We start from the raw sequence: 17,900 nt of genomic DNA on the forward strand, positions 1-17,900 counted from the left end.
CAAGCAACACAAATGAGTGCACACTTACTTTACACCATAAACAAAACTTAACTCAAAATGACTCAAAAACTTAAATGTAAGAGCTGCAACTATACAACTTTTAGAAGAAAACAGGGGAAAGTCTTCATGATATAGGACATGGAAATGAATTCTTTGATATGACAGGAAAAGCTCAGGCAGCAAAAATTAACACAGAAAAAGTGAATACATTAAAATTGAAAACTTTTGTGCATAAAGGACATAACCAATAGAGTGAAAGGCAGCCTACAGAATGATAGAAAATATCTGCATATCATATATTGATAAAGGTTTAGTATCCAGAATACATTAAAAAAAAAAAAACTCCTTTAATTCAACAACAAAACAATCCAATTTAAAAAAAAAAAAAAAGGTCACAGTGAGTTAAGTGTCTGCCTTCAGCTCAGGTCATGATCCCAGAATCCTGGGATCAAGTCCTGCATCAGGCTCCTTGCTCAGCAGAGAGTCTGCTTCTCCCTCTGCCTGTTGCTCCTCCTGCTTGTGTTAATTTTATCTCTTTCTGACAAATAAATAAATAAAATCTTTAAAAAATAAATAAGTAAAATAAAAACAAATAATGGGCAAAGGACTCAAATAGACATTTTTGCAATAAGATACAGAAATGGCCTATAAGTTTGTGAAAAGATTTTCAAAATTAGGAAAATGTAAGTCAAAACCACAATGAGATAGCACTTCATACCCACTATGATGGCTACTATCAAAAAAAGTAACAAGTGTTGTGAAGGATGTGGAGAAAAGTGAATCCTTATGCACTATTGTTAGATACATAAAAGGTGTAGTTACTATGAAAACCAGTATGGAGTTTCCTCAAAAAATAAAAACAAAATTTCAAAAAAAAATTTCCATATGATCTAGGAATTTCACTTTTGGTTTTATACCTATTACTAACAGAATTATGTCCCTCCAAGTTCCTAACTCCTAGTAGCTCAGAAAGTGATTGTATCTGGATACAGTCTTGAAAGAGATAATTAAATTTAAATGAGTTTGGCCCTAGCTTAAGGTGACTGGTGTTTTAATAAGAAAAGAAAGTTAGGATACAGATTTACTTAGTAGACAGATATTACAGGGAGAAAATGGCCATTTATAGGATAAGAAGAAGAGCCTGAGGAGAAATCAAATCTATGGTCTACATTATTATGATCTCCCAATATTTAAATGTTAGAATTTTAATGCCCAATGTGGAGGTGTTAGGAGGTGAGGCCTTTGGCAGGTAAATAGGTTGAGGGTAGAATATTCATGAACAGGATCAGTGCCTTTATAAGAAAGATCCCACAGAGCTCCCCAGCCCCTTTTACCATGGAAGGACACAGTGAAAAGTCTGCATCTTGTGAGAGAGCCCTCACCCAACCATGCCTCCAAAACTGTGAGAAATGCATTTCTGCTATTTATAGGCTACCCAGTCAGTGGATTTTTGTTACTGTAGCTCGAAGGGATCAAGACACCAACTCTGAAGCATTATTTATAATAACCAAAAAAGGTAAAAGCATTCCAAATATCTATTTACAGGTGAAAAGATAACTAAAAGTAGAATAGTATTCAGCCTTTAAAAAGGTAGGAAATTCTGACACCTGCTACATGTGTAAACCTTAAAGACACTATGCTTAGTGAAATAAGACAGTCAACAGAAACAAAAACTAACAGAAACAAACAAACAAAAAAAAACAATACTTCATGATTCTACTTATAAGAGGTTCCTAGAGTAGTTAAATTCAAAAAGACAGAAAGTAGAAGGGTGATTGATGGGCCACAGTGAGGGGGAAATGACAGGTGCTTCAGTGGGTATAGAACTTCTGTTTTGCAAGATGGAAAGAGCTCTGGAGATTGGTGGCACAATGTGAATGCACTTAACACTACTGAACTGCATACCTAAAAATGGTTAAGACAGTAAACTTTATGTTATATGGGTTCTATCGCAACATGAAAAAAAAGTTTAATGCAATGTGATGATCCTATGTAACTGTTAGCAGTTATTGTTGTCTTGAACATCAATATGAAGACTGATTCGAGTATAGTGTTAGATATATAAAAATAGTTGCCAGATAAAGTACATAATACCTAGTTAAATTTGAATTCAGATAAAAATGGATAATTGTTAGTATACATGAATCCCAAATATTGCATGGCACATGCTTATACTAAAAATAACATTTGTCCTTTATCTGAGAAGTATATATAACTGCATACTCTGTGTTTTTATTTGCTATATATGGAGATTCTAATACAAATGCACATGTTCATGATGCCTTGCCATAAAGAGTGCATGCTATTCTATGTAAAATAAATGTAGTATCTAATATTTGAGTATTTAGAATTGTAAAGTAAGAGCACATCTGAGATGTCCAGTGACATTCCGAGTACCCTAGGTGGCCCTGGCAAATAATAGATATTTATTATTCATTATATTCCTATAAATAATAATTCCAACTTCTAGTATTTACTCTGGTTTCTTAGTCACTCTCCTATGGCATGTGAAATATTTCCACATTTAAACCTATTTGCCTCATTTTGAAATATGATTTTTTTGGTAGAGGTAATAACTTAAAACTATGTCCTGAAGAAAAAAAAAATATTACCTGAGATGGAAAGTAATTGTTTTACACATGTACATACACACACACATACACAGACTCATTTCTGTGACCAAATAAATCTATTAAATGGTGAGTCAAATCAGTTAAACCTTGCACCTTAAAGAACTGGAGCATCAACAACAAATTAAACCAACCCCATACACAAGAAGGGAAATAATCAAGATTAGAGCAGAGATCGATGAGATAGAAACTAGAGATACAGTAGAATGCATCAACGAAACTAGAAGCTGGTTTATTGAAAGAATCAATAAGATCAATAAACCATTGGCTGAACTAATCCAAAAGAAAACAGAGAAGATGCAAATTAATAAAATTATAAATGAAAAAGGAAGATCATGACTAACACCAAGGAAATAGAAACAATCATCAGAAATTATTATCAACAGTTATATGCTAATAAGTTAAGCAACCTAGATGAAATGGATGCATTCCTGGAAACCTATAAACTTCCAAAACTGAATCAGAAAAAAATTGACAACCTGAATAGACCAATATCTAGTAACAAGACTGAAGGAGTGATAAAAAACCTCCCCAAAAAGCAAAAGCCCTGGACCTGACAGGTTCCCTGGGGAATTCTAACAAACTTTCAAAGAAGAAATAATACCTATTCTCCTGAGGCTGTTTCAAAAAATTGAAGCAGAAGGAAAACTTCCACACTCTTTTTATGAAGCCAACATTACCCTGATCCCCAAACCAGGCAAAGACCCCATGAAAAAGGAGAATTTCAGACCAATGTCTCTGATGAACATGGATGCCAAGATTCTCAACAAGATCCTCGCTAATCCACCATGACCAGGTGGGATTTATCCATGGGTTGCAAGGGTGGTTCAACATTCGCAAATCAATCAATGGGATAGAACAAATCAATGAGAGAAGAACCACAGGGTCCTCTCAATTGATGTAGAAAAAACATTTGACATGATAAACTTTGGAAAATTATCTATTGATTCTTAATCACTGTCATCCTAACTCAGATTAGTCAATCAAACAAAAGAGTCATTTACAAATAAAGGACAGCAAAAAAAAAAAAAACACATGAAATTTATGATCAGAATGTCTGTGTTTGAATATAGGCTTTGCCATGTTTTGGTGTGGTTCTTGGACAAGTCATATAGCCTCTTCAGTAACAGTGATGATAATAATAATACCTACTTTTGGGGATCACTGTAAAAATTGAAAATGAGTATAAAAAATATTTTTCAACCTATCTCATGATAGGAAAACATGTAGAAAGTTATTAGGACATGACTAATTTGAGAGGAATAAAGAAAGGTGGGCTTGACATTAGGCTGAAGTGATACCAATAGAAGGTGGGAAGAAGTAGAAAGAAGGTTCTCAGGAAGCAAAAAGGAGAAATAGACATTAAAAGGCAGAAATGCATGGAAGGGATGATGAAGACAAATCACGGACTTTCTACATATTTTGTGGTCTTTCTCACTTTTGACAAAACAAGTTAATAGAGAAAGAGAATCAGTTGTTAGGAATAAAGGAATTGAGGGGCACTTGGGTAGCTCAGTCTGATAAGCATCAGACTCTGAATACCTTGTCAAAATAATAAAGTTAACACAACAATTGTGGTAGAGGCATTCAATGAGAAGACTAGCAAATTTCATATTCAGTGCTGAAACAGCAATGCATTAATCTAGGAGGAATTAAAAAGGGATCCCTGTCTGTCTTACACTATTTACAAAAATTAACACCAGTTGAATTAAAACACTGATTGTTTTCTGGCAACAGTGCAAGAAAATCTAGATAGTTCATGTGCAATGCTAGACACCTAGAGTATCTAGAAATTCAGAATTTATTAAATGAAATTAAAACCATTGGTATGCAAAAAAAAGATATACCAAGCAAGACAGATATGATATATCTGGAAAAGATGAAAATGCAAATAGCAGGCTATGAGCTCATTTCAGTAATAAAAAGTTCTTACAAACTGTCAGGAAAAAAGGCAAAACACAGAGTCTAAAAATGGGCAAAGATATGAATACACAATATACAAAGCTCAAATCAAATAACTAACACCCTTGGGAATAAGGAAATTGACTAATTACTAGGGAAATAGAAATCAATATAATGATTTAACCAGAGAGAAAGTTTAATGCTACAGATTTCATCTTGATATGGACATGAAGTGATAGGGTAGTCTTAGATTGCTGGTTGAAATGTAATGTGATTAACCGAGTTCAGCCTTCTGTTCTAAAAAGCCTCAGTTTTATTAATCTGTAAAATGAGAATATGAAATATCTACTAAGAAAAAAAATACCTATTCCTTTCCTAGAAAGCTATTCTGTAGAAACAAATGTACCAATTTGTAAGAACTTATACATAAAGATAACTTTAAAAAAAAGATTTTATTTTTATTTATTTATTTGACAGAAAGAGAGCATAAGTATGCAGAGCTGCAGGCAGAGGGAGAGGGTGAAGTAGGCTCTCTGCTTAGCAGGGAGCCCAAGTAGGGCTTGATCCCAGAACCCTGGGATCATGACCTGAGCCCAAGGTAGCTGCTTAACCAACTGAGCCACCCAGGTGCTTCTAAAGATAACTTTTATAGAGTTGTTCAAGGTAATGTAAAACAAAAATAAAAACAGGAACAAAGAAACCCAACTCCGTATATGTGTGTATGAGGACATATCAGTATACATCTACATAGTTTTATGTAGTCCATAAAAGGAGAAAAATACATATGAACACACACTGAGTTTTTAGTATTGACTTACCTAAGGGAGAGGGGGGAGAGAGTGTTGTAATCATGAAAAGGAAAGGGAGGAATGAATAAAAGATGTCTTTGCTAAAATAACGTGTGTCATTCCACTTACAAGGAAAAAAAAAATACGGTAAAATATACCCCTCTTTATAGCAGTGAGAATTGAGTTTTTTTGTTGTTGTTGTTGTTTTGTTTTATTTTGTTTTTATCTCTTTTCGGTCAAGTGGAAGGATAAGAGATCAGTATTTAGAGAATTCCTATTTATGATGTGATAATGAGCTAAAAATCAAAATAATGAAGCCACATCATAAATTACTTTTTTGTTGGTGGCATTAAAGAAGACACAGAAGAACATCATCTAAGAGATTATTTCGAACAGTATGGGAAAATCGAAGTGATTGAGATCATCACTGACCGAGGCAGTGGCAAAAAGAGGGGTTTTGCTTTTGTAACATTTGATGACCGTGATTCTGTAGACAAGATTGTCATTCAAAAATACCATACTGTGAATGGCCACAACTGTGAAGTAAGGAAAGCGCTCTCTAAGCAAGAGATGGCTAGTGCTTCATCCAGCCAAAGAGGTCGAAGTGGTTCTGGAAACTTTGGTGGTGGTCGTGGAGGTGGTTTTAGTGGGAATGACACTTTGGTCGCAGAGGAAACTTCAGTGGTCGAGGTGGCTTTGGTGGCAGTCAAGGTGGTGGTAGATATGGTGGCAGTGGGGATGGCTATAACGGATTTGGTAATGATGGAAGCAACTTTGGAGGTGGCGGAAGCTATAATGATTTTGGCAATTACAACAATCAATCCTCAAATTTTGGACCCATGAAAGGAGGCAATTTTGGAGGCAGAAGCTCTGGCCCTTATGGTGGTGGAGGCCAATACTTCGCCAAACCACGCAACCAAGGTGGCTATGGTGGTTCCAGCAGCAGCAGCTACGGCAGTGGCAGAAGGTTTTAATTACTTCCAGGAAACAAAGCTTAGCAGGAGAGGAGAGCCAGAGAAGTGACAGGGAAGCTACAGGTTACAACAGATTTGTGAACTCAGCCAAGCACAGTGGTGGCAGGGCCTAGCTGCTACAAAGAAGACATGTTTTAGACAATACTCATGTGTATGGGCAAAAAAACTCGAGGACTGTATTTGTGACTAATTGTATAACAGGTTATTTTAGTTTCTGTTCTGTGGAAAGTGTAAAGCATTCCAACAAAGGGTTTTAGTGTAGATTTTTTTTTTTTTGCACCCATGCTGTTGATTGCTAAATGTGATAGTCTGATCATGACGCTGAATAAATGTGTCTTTTTTTCAAATGTGCTGTGTAAAGTTAGTCTACTCTGAAGCCATCTTGGTATACTACCCCAACAGTGTGAAGTTAGAATTCCTTCACGGTGATGCCAGGTTCCATTCGAAATTTATTTGCAACCTGCTTGGGCACAGAAGCCATTGTCTCAACAAACCTTGGTGTAGTTGAACTGACAGTTAATGTGTTATGACCTGGAATTCACCATTAAAAGGTCACCCAAGCAAAATCCTGGAGTTTATTTGGTTATTAATATGATTGTTGGCACATCCTATGCAATATATCTAAATTGAATTATGGTATCAGATAAAATTATAGATGGGATTAAAGCTTGTGTATCATCCATTATCATGTGTAATCAATAAACGATTTAATATTCTCTTGAAAAAAAAAACCATAAGAGTGGGGATCCTAGTTCAGCGGGGATGGTGTCCTTTTAAGAAGAGGAGAGATACCTGTGCTTGTAAGCATTTGGAGAGAAGGTGGCCATGTGCAAACCAACAAGCGAGCTCCCACTAGAAACTAAATGCTACTGGTGCCTTGATCTTGAACTTGCACTCATCAGAATTGTGAGAAAACAAATTTCTCTTGTTTAAGCTGCCCAGTCTATGATATTTTGTTATGGCAACCTGGGCAGACGAAAACAACTAACTAGTAAAACAATGCACCTGTGTGTTTTCGATTTCATCTGTGGTTGGCTTGATTCTTTTGATCTCTGACAAAAGTGATGAATATTCATTTTGAGCCAACAGTTTCATTATAATCATTTTTTTTTTTTTTTTTTACTTAACAAGAGTGCACTTACTATTAAATTCATAGTGTGTGAAAGCACCCATAATTTTATATTTTGGGAATTTATTTTCACATATTTAGTGAGTATTTGGGAAATAAGGATTTGGCATTTTCTGTTTTTTATACTTAAAAATCATATTTCTATAATTTTTCCAATGTGGAATTTGAGATGATGATGGATAAAGCTTACCTGATACAAAGTTCAGCTCCTTCTTTATGCTTAAAGATAGATGTTTAAGAGTGAGTGTCTGGGCTTCAGTATTTCAGACTTAGAAGTAGAAGGAGTTGGTTGGGGGCACCTGGGTGGCTCAGTGGGTTAAAGCCTCTGCCTTCGGCTCAGGTCATGGTCCCAGGGTCCTGGGATCGAGCCCCGCATCGGGCTCTCTGCTCCGCAGGGAGCCTGCTTCCTCCCCTCTCTCTCTGCCTGCCTCTCTGCTTGCTTGTGATCTCTCTCTCTGTCAAGTAAATAAATAAATAATCTTAAAAAAAAAAAAGGAGTTGGTTGAATGTCAATGGCAAGATTTCTATTATGCAAATGAAAGCACTGATTGACTAAGGGGAATTTAAATGACTTACCCTCAATGATAAATTTTGTCAGTAGTGAGAAAGAGAAAAATTTGTGGACATAGTGGCAGTGAAAACTGAAACACAAACCGCAACTTAAAAGTATATCCTGAATCATAAAATAGAAGGTGCCAGAGAAATCATGTTTATCACCCATTATCTAAACTCATTCTTTTAACACCAGTTTACTTAGACCTGTGTGATTTAGATAAGACTACCCACAAGCCAATCAACGGTGATTCTACATGGGCTCACAAATCCTAAAGACAGAGACCTCCGACAGTTCCAGCAACCCTTGCATTGACACCATCTGACCAATGCTTCCCAAGGTCATCCCTTGACTCCAGCACTCAAAACTCCAGAAGTTCTCTTTCCTTGACTTCATTCTCTTTCTTTTGTGGTACCCTACAAATTCCCATGGTGTGTAGACTCTTTTGCTGCATCAAGTAATAACTTCTGACCACAGGTGTGTACCTGGTGGTCTTTGGTCGATGGGAATTAAAGTTAGTCAAGCCAATAGTAAGAAATCATAGAATTCTTTGGATTCTATTTCAGAAAGACTCCCACTTCCCCCCTTCCATTTTATCCTGGCAAAAGTCCACTCCATTTTTCAAATTGGATTTCTGGTTCAAAGAAATCCTATCTTTCCACTTAGGCCTTTATTTATTTCCCATTTTGAAGATTACAATGGGAAAACATCTGAAAGAATATCAGTTTTTGATTCAGCAACAATGGCAAAAATTGTATAGAATCAAAATACTCTAGAAAAGCTATCTTAAATTCTTGACTAAAAATAATATGCATTGTTTGGTATAGGCACATTTATTTAATACAGTAAATTCATATCTGATATAACTATGTATCATAATATAATGAACAAAATTACACATTGAAAATATTGATAATATTCATGTTAAGGTTAGATAGGGGAATTTAAATTATTATTAATTCTTTTTCTATCTGTTTTTCATAAGCTTCCAAAGATGTATTCTTATTCACTAAAATTACAAATGATATCACTACATTGTAACACTGACAATCCAGAGCCTACTGTTATATTTCAATATATGTGTTTCATTTGAAATAATAACAGTTCTCAGACAATATACACTAATTTTATTTAAGGTCATGCTAAGAGAAAAGGTGGAAGATCTCTAAAAGCTACAATGCTGGATAAGTCCAGTCACTACTAGCAAGTAACCAACTAACTCACTTTTAAGAACTCCAAATATGTATTTTCAAATTATCTTGAAATCACATAAAATTAGAAATGATTAAAACAAAAGTACATAATAAAAATTAGAATTGCTTAAAACAAGGGCATATTAATTACATATGTGGAAACATCAGATTTTTCCAAAGGTAAATATCAGAAGAGAACTTTAGTATATACTTGATAGAACTTTAGTATATTATCTAATGAAAATATTAAGATATATAGTAGAATACCATCTGATGCTTGATTCTGAAAACAGTTTTTGAATTTGCCTATTTCAGATATTTGCAGTATTATCTTGGGCAAGTCACTTGAACTCTCTGAGATGGTATTTTATCAGATTAAGAGATGCTCTGTCTGCCTATCAGGTTTATTGTGGAGTTCAACAGGAATGATGTAAACATAGAAGGCTTTATCAGCTATATAAAGAACCTACATATATACTCAGGAAAAATGAGAGGTTCTAAACTCACATAGCAAAATAAATGATACATTTTTAAGATGAAAATATCCCATGATAGAATTGTCTTTTTCATGAAAATAATTTTTTTGGTCATATGTTCACTATAATGTCAGATTACATATTGCTTAGCAAAATGTAATGAAAAACACATTTCTACCACAGGGAAGCTTAATGACTTTGATATAATCACTTAGCTTCTCTGAGCCTTAGTTTTCTCATTTGCACGTTTGAGATAAAGAAGAAAAAAGCAGAAAATTGCAATCAGATGAGGTTACTACTGGTCATAGTGACTGAAATAGCAAAACAGTGCCTGATCCCTCCTACTTTGTCTTCAACTGGCTGGTTTATCAGTCAGTATTTCCCTATTCAGTTTCTGTGCTTCCCTCTTCTCCCTATGAATCACCCCCCCACACACATTAAGGCTAGAACACAAAACAAAACAAAAATCAAGTTAATTCTCAGGACTCTAGGCAAATTCTCATCACTCTTTCAATAGAGTTCAGGTTGGGCAAATTTATATTCCCATATAAGAGGTTCTGTTCAACCTAATAAAGAACCAGCAGCAGCTTTTCCTTGCTATGTAAGCAAAATAAAGGTAGAAAAACAGAGGACATAAAGAGATGGCTTAACTTTAAAAAAATATAACCTTCCCTAAATTTTTAATACATGCCTTCTCACCAATTATTTTTGTTTGCTACTGGTCAGATTACAAGATGCTACAACTATAGGCGCGCGAGCCAGGGGGCGGGCGAGGGAGTAGCGTCTTCAGCAGCATCTGTCGCAGCCGCGTTTGCCCAACGCTACGAGGCGGACGGAGGGACATGTCTCCCGACGGCCGGATGTGGGCTCTCTCCTTGGACTCGGAGCCAGCTTCAGTGAGGCTCTGGGCTTGCAGCGCGCGGCTTCTCTGCCAGCTCACCGCCACCCCGACTTCGGCGGCCTCGACGCATAGGGGGCTGGAGGTGCGGAAGCTGCTCTCCATCGGTGAGTCCCCACGCGGCTCTCAGCCCCAGCCGCCGGGCGCCGCCCAGAGCTGCGGCCCAGATCCCCTGCTTCCCTCCCGGCTACTCAGAGCAACGGTGCTCCCGGGCTCCAAACTCAGGCTGATGGGGCAAGTGTCTTCATGAACCCAGAGGATGTCCAGGAAGCAGTACAACGGTCTTGAAGTCAGTTGTTGCATCAAATACTTCATATTTGGCTTCAATGTCTTATTTTGGTTCTTGGGAATAGCATTTCTTGGAATTGGACTATGGGCGTGGAATGAAAAAGGAGTTCTGTCTAAAATCTCTTCCACCACCGATCTCGGAGGCTTTGACCCAGTCTGGCTCCTCCTCGTGGTGGGAGGAGTGATGTTCATTTTGGGATTCGCAGGGTGCATTGGAGTGATACAGGAAAACACTTTCCTTTTGAAGTTCTGGCAGTGCTGTGGGGCTTTTGGAGCTGATGATTGGAACCTAAATATTTGCTTCAATTGCACAGATTCCTACGCAAGTCCAGAGCGATGCGGCATGCCATTCTCGGGCTGCACCAAAGACCCCGTGGAAGATGTCATCAACATTTAGTGTGGCTATGATGCCAGGCAAAAACCAGAAGTTGACCAGCAGATTGTAATCTACACGAAAGGCTGTGTGCCCCAGTTTGAGAAGTGGTTGCAGGACAATTTAACCATGGTGGCTGGTATTTTCATAGGCATTGCATTGCTACAGATTTTTGGGATCTGCCTGGCTCAGAATTTGGTTAGCGATATCGAAGCTGTCAGGGCCAGCTGGTAGAGCCTTGCCTCACTGCTGTATGACACTGGACGGACCCAGCCTTCCTGACCCTCCAGGGTACCCAGCCACATCCACGCCGCAATCCCATGGGATGGAACTGCCGAGAACTTGGTTTTGGGCGGGTACAACTGGGAAATGCTGCTCACTGACCAAATTAAAAAGATAACCAGTATGAAAGTCGTTGCACCTTTCATCTCTGCTGTATCCATGAATTTATGGGTGATTGGATGCTTACCAAAAAAGAAAAAAAAGGAGAGTGAGGGACCCAGCTGTACTAGAATTTGTGGAACACACAGTCTTGTTCTCTCCTTCAGTGACCGGAGGGCTGGAACAGGCGTTTTTTGCTCTTCGTCAGGCCTGGAAGGGACTTTCTGGTCCATCGCCTAAAGAAATGCATCTTTTCTAAAACTCAACCCCTAACCTGGGAGGGCTGTGGGGTTTTTTGTTTTGGTTTGGTTTTTGGTTTGGGGGGTTTTTCGTTTGTTTGTTTTGTTTTTTGGCATCCCTTCACTGTACATTTCAGGGACCTGTTAAAACTATCATCCCCAGAAGAAACAGCTTGTCTTTGGTTCAGATGTTGTGATCACATTCAACAAGTCATGTGGGTGGGCATGCCTGGTCCCTCCTGGAGTGTCTCTTTTAAGGGGACTTGTGTGTTTCATGTGTATGGAGTAAGGGCTTTGGAACACTTAATGATGCTGAATTTTAACAGGACAGATTGTTGTTGTCAGTAGACCTGAGCTGTATTTTCCATGAAATTCAAGGAGAAAATGAGGTTGACGGAGAGGCATTAACTAATACCCCTCACTCCAGCCCACCAAATTAGTTGTTGGATTCTTTGGAAACTGGAATATTCTGGGTTTTGTTCTGCTTTTTTCGTGTGTTTTTGTTTTTGTCTCCCAAAAGTGGGAGCTGGGATACAGATTCTCTTAAAGCATTTTCTTACTCAGCTCAAATATTATTTTTTTTTGGTGTATTCTCCCTGCATGATCTGTGAATTTGACTCTACCAGCTCCTTTTCCTGCCATCTTTCCTACAAACATTTATAAATGTTATTTGGTCAGCATTTATTTCATAAGTTCACCACCCTGAGCGGTGTGGCGTGTCCTCCGTGGCCAGGGAGGGTCCCGCCGGCTAGGCTATTGCAAGTGCTTCTGTGGACTCCATGATCCTTTTACCCTATCAGTCTTCGGGGCCCCATCTGCAGCTCCTTCCCCCCTTCTCTTTGAATGGAATTGCACCTAATTCTGAAACAGTGTTGACACAATCAGAAATATCCTAATTTATTTTTTCTTCTTATTCTGGTTTCAGTTTGCTTTTATTAAAAGAAACAGTGCATGGCCAGAGCTCCTTCTGTTCTCATAGTGCAGACTAACCATCAGGATGGTAACAAAGCACAAATACTTTGGAGGCAGTGCATTGATGGGACAAATGTTCTGTGACCCAAAGTGGGTAACCACTTTCAGGTGCTGCCACTCACCTGTCCCCACCAGCCTGGGGAGGGATGAATTTTGCCCTCTGATTTGAACCCAGCTGGTTTCTGCCAGGAGCTCCCTCTTCTGGGGAGCAGATCATAGCCTGTAGGATGCTGGGAAAACCACTCGTGTCTTTTGCAGTGATGACCCACTTGCCAACACAAAACTGGGCATCCAGAGAGCAGGCTTTATGGAAACTTAGCAAGGTTTTCTTTTTTCTTTTCTTTTTTTTTTAAAGAGTAAATTTTTTTTTTTAAGATTTTATTTATTTATTTGACAGAGATCACAAGTAGGCAGACACAGGCAGAGAGAGGTGGGGGAGCAGGCTCCCTGGGGAACAGAGAGCCTGATGCGGGGCTTGATCCCAGGATCCTCAGATCATGACTTGAGCTGAAGGCAGAGGTTTTTAACTCACTGAGCCACCCAGGCACCCCTTAGCAAGGTTTTCTGTTTTAGCCCCATGTTGCATCATGGCAGCTGATGAATGTGTTAATCTGCTCAGAGGAAGGATAAAGATTCTTTGATAATTGTCTCTGGAGTGTGGGTGTGTATATAACTGCATGTGTGTTTTTGTGTCTCTGTATGGTTGGAGATGTTCATTCCATATCCTGGCTGTAAGATGATTCTGTGTCATCTCTGCCCACACGCAGTTGTCATTCTGTGGTGTCAATGCAACATGGAGAAGATTTGAGCCCTGCAGTTGGCACTCCTGTCTCTTTTTATTAGCTCATTCTCCAGTGAACTCCATCTGACCAGTTGATTCAGAATCAGGCAAGATGCCCTCCCTTTAGCACATCCAGTGAAAGGCTAATTGGCAAATCCAAGTGAGTTCTAAATTTTAATTAATTACACTTTATTTTTACACTTGAGAGTGGTTGTAATTAAGGCTGTCATTAATAAACTGGTTCTTCCTTTAAAAAATGCTATAACTGGGGCACCTGGGTGGCTCAGTGGGTTAAAGCCTCTGCCTTCAGCTCAGGTCATGATCCCAGAGTTCTGGGATCGAGCCCCGCATCGGGCTCTCTGCTCCGCAGGGAGCCTAAAAAAGAAAAAAAAAATGCTATAACTATATATTTTCACAGCATCCTGTGAAAATTTTCACATTTTTATTCAAATGAGATGTACTTTCTACTAAATGTGCTATTGACTTTTGGAAGTCAACCAAAATTGATAAACCAAGGTTAGCAAGCATTATGTTGTCCCCTTCCCTGAGAGTCAAATGACTCTTGCACTGCCATGTTTTACACAGAAATCTGATGTGTTCTTATCACACATGACAAAATAACTTTTACTACATCTCAACATTTAGTATGAAATTACAAACTCAAGAAACATTCTTTTTAGTTTTCTTTTTTTCTTAACTTATGGCTAGTATGAATTACTTTGGCATCTTCTTTAATAAATTGTAATAAACCAGACTAAAACCTGTTTTAAGAACTTGTCTATTCTAACAGAAAGGAAAACATACCCAATTAAAAAGAGTTAAGAAGCAAAAGCACTGAGTTGACAAAAATAAGACCAGAGAATATTTAATTATGTGATGAGTTCAGATTATGTAGACAATATTGAAAATTATGAGAAAGAAATCCCAAAATATTTTTCCCCTTTTGGTGGCAAAATTTTTAAGTTGTGAATTAATGAGATTGTGTTTTTAGCTTTCTACTTCATATTTCCTTGTTTTAAGCCTCCATAAATCATGCCTAATTTTTTTAGCCAAACATGAATGAAATGACAAAAGCTTTTAATAATTCATAAAGCAATAAGAGAAACAACTAAAATTATATTCAGCCAGCAAAGAAAGAAACTCTGTGATTTTTTAATTGATACCCACATTTTCATAGTAATTATAAAACAAAACATATCTCTACTTCACATGGATTATTTGGCATCAAGTATTTTAGAGAGACTGATTCTGTACAGACATGTAGACCTATAGTTCAGATTTATACTTGGAAAAATCTAACAGTACTGAATGACTTAACTGGAAAGAGTGGCTGAGTTTAAGTAATTTTGGTTTATTTTATTGATATTTTATAAATACAATGAAGATTTCTTTAGGATTCATTTACTCCTTGGTATCAAATGAAACTCTAAGGATATTTATATGATCAGTACTTGTAAATTTAACAACAGGCGATGCCATGTTTAGCCCCAGACCTGGAAGAAAGCAATTGAGAAGGTATACAAACTTTACATGTTACAGTTCTAACCCAGGTTCTTGTGTCAATGGCTCCCTAATTCTAACTGAATTAAGTCCTAATTCACAGTGTACATTGACAATTTTCCACTTTGGGAACTGCTACGGACTGAACTGTCTACTTCAAAATCCCTATGTTGAAGCCCTAAGCCCGTGTGACTGAATTTAGAAATAAAGCCTTAAAGGAGGTAATTGAGGTTAAATGGTATTAAAAGTTTGGGGTCTGAATACTATATGGCAAGTACCCTTATAAGAAGAGATAGAGCTTTCTCCCTCTCCACATGTGCATGAGGACACAGGAGGGAAGTGGCCATCAACAAACCAGGAAGAAAGGTCTCACTAGAAACCAACCCTAATGATGACCTTGATCTTGGATTTCTAGAGTCTCGAACTGTTAAAAAATAAGTTCTTGTTTAAGTCGCTCCATCTGTGGTATTTTGTTATGGCAGCCCAAACCAACTAATACAGGCTTCTAGTCTGCCTTTTCAGTTTTACCTCCTCCTTCTCCTATTGGAACTGCATCCTATCTTTCACTTACAATCTTTTTCTTACTTACATCCCACATTTACCTGCTAGAATTCTACCTAAATGCTGGAGCCTGTGTGAAATCCACCTTAAAAATAGAATTCATTCTTTTTTCCCATATGTTCCCCTTCCCCAATAACATATAATCTCTACTGCTTGGAGTCCCATTAACATTTTGCATATCTCCAGTGTAGACATGATATACTGTCTCATATTTTATCTGTTTGGTCATCTGTCTCACCTCTTCTATTAAATTCATGAGACCATATATCAATTAGTTAACTCTTTTAATTAGTTAACTCTTTTAGTGTGCCAATATATGATTACCACTTACTAGGTGTCTTTTTATTGAATTCATTAGAAGAATGAAAAGAATAACAACAATAATAATAATAGGCAACAGAAAAAGGCAACTTTCAACTCAATATAAGTTATGTCTCACAATCACAGGTATTAGAAAGTAAGGAAGAGTCAGTGTCCCACCAACACTGTACTTTTTCCATCAAGATGACAGAAGTCTTTTATAAGGAAGCATGGGATGAGATTACCTCCTCATTTCCTTCCAGTTCCTCTATACTGGGCCTTGAACAAAGATATATTAAGTAATTTTTAGTTCTATTTGAGTTGGCTGTGTATCAGGCTAGGTAACTAGTATAATCCCTGTGTAGTTATCAACAAATAACAAGATATGTAACTAAACAAAGGTAAGCAACACAAACTAATTTATATCTCACTATACCGTACTGCTTCCTTTATGTTGGAATCCTTTATGTGGAACTCATATGAACTCACTATTGAATTTGTGGGGTTAAGAATTATTTCTCTCACTTAGAAAGAAGAAGCTATGTAAAATTTTGCCCCAGACTCTTTACTTAAAATAGTTCCCAGTACAGAACATTTTCTTTATATTTTTCTTCTCACTCCAGCTGCCTAAAAATCTTTTTGCTCCCTTTCTATCATTTTATGAATTATTCTGTATCTGGTCTTAACATAGGATTTCATGAAACAATAAAGATATCTCTATCTCTGTAGATACACCTATGTTCTTTTTTTTAATATTTTATTTATTTATTTGACAGACAGAGATCACAAGTAGGCAGAGAGGCAGGCAGATAGAGAGTGGGAAGCGGGCTTCCTACTGAACAGACAGCCCAATGTGGGACTCAATCTCTGGACCCTGGGATCATGACCTGAGCCAAAGGCAGAGGCTTCAACCCACTGAGCCACCCAGGCACCCTGTGATACACCTGTATTCTAATGGGGATTTTGGAATGCAAACTAAAACATAATTAGTCTGAAAACTACTGACCTGGAGATAATTTTAATGACATTTATCTTAAAAATTAAGTTGAAACTTAACATGCATTTCAGGTAACCTATTTGACACATCACTTTAAGTTAATAACTAGTTATTCTTATATTTTAAAACATATGCAAAAAAACCCACTTTATACATATTATAGAGCTGTTTTTTCCTCAGGATGAGGTTTACATCTTTATTTATTTTTTAAAAGTTTTATTTATTTGAGAGAGAGAGAGAGAGAGAGATCATGTGGGGTGGGGAGGGAGAGAGGGAGAGAAGCTGACTCGCCACTGAGAGCAGAGCTTGATGCAGGCCTTGATCTCACAACCCTGAGATCATGATCTAAGCTGAAATCAAGTCACCCCGAGGTTTACATCTTTAATACAAAATATATTTTGAGGGGCACCTGGGTGGCTCAGTTACTTAAGCATTTGCCATTTTGCTTGGGTCATCGACCCCAGGATCCTGGGATGGAGATCCCAAGATGGAACCCCGCATTGGGCTTCCTGCTCAGTGGAGAGTCTGCCCTCTCCCTCTGCCCCTCCCACTGCTTGTGTTCTCTCTTTCTCAAATAAATAAATAAAATCTTAAAAAGAAGAAAATCTATTTTGACAATTCTCTATTTCAAAATATATGTCAAATCAAATCATGTTTTTTCCCAATTAACCTAGAGCCTGAGAATTCTCAGATTATGATAGTTAAAACTTCATATTTATGCACTCCCTCCTTTGAAAGATTATCTATCAGTGTTCTTTGCCATGTAACTTGTCTGCCTTGTATAAAAGTAGTATACTTCTATACGCAATTGATTTTAGGCTTGGCCATGTTACTTGATTTAGCCAATGAAATAGGAACAAAAGCAAAAATATATTAGTTCGGTGAGGAAGATTTAATAGCCATTGCATATATCAGTCAGTTTCTTATTTCTGCCCTTGGCATGAAAGAACAGCATATATTCAGAG

General features: G+C 37.5%; 1 pseudogene; it reads left to right on the forward strand.

Annotated features, from left to right (window-relative positions):
• The first annotated feature begins 10,802 nt into the window (after positions 1 to 10,802).
• On the forward strand, positions 10,803 to 11,668 carry LOC111151787 (annotated as a pseudogene).
• Positions 11,669 to 17,900: the final 6,232 nt, after the last annotated feature.

This window comes from Enhydra lutris, unplaced genomic scaffold, assembly GCF_002288905.1.
Source record: "Enhydra lutris kenyoni isolate GAN:26980312 unplaced genomic scaffold, ASM228890v2 scaffoldscaffold26, whole genome shotgun sequence".
In the NCBI taxonomy this organism is placed as follows: domain Eukaryota; kingdom Metazoa; phylum Chordata; class Mammalia; order Carnivora; family Mustelidae; genus Enhydra; species Enhydra lutris.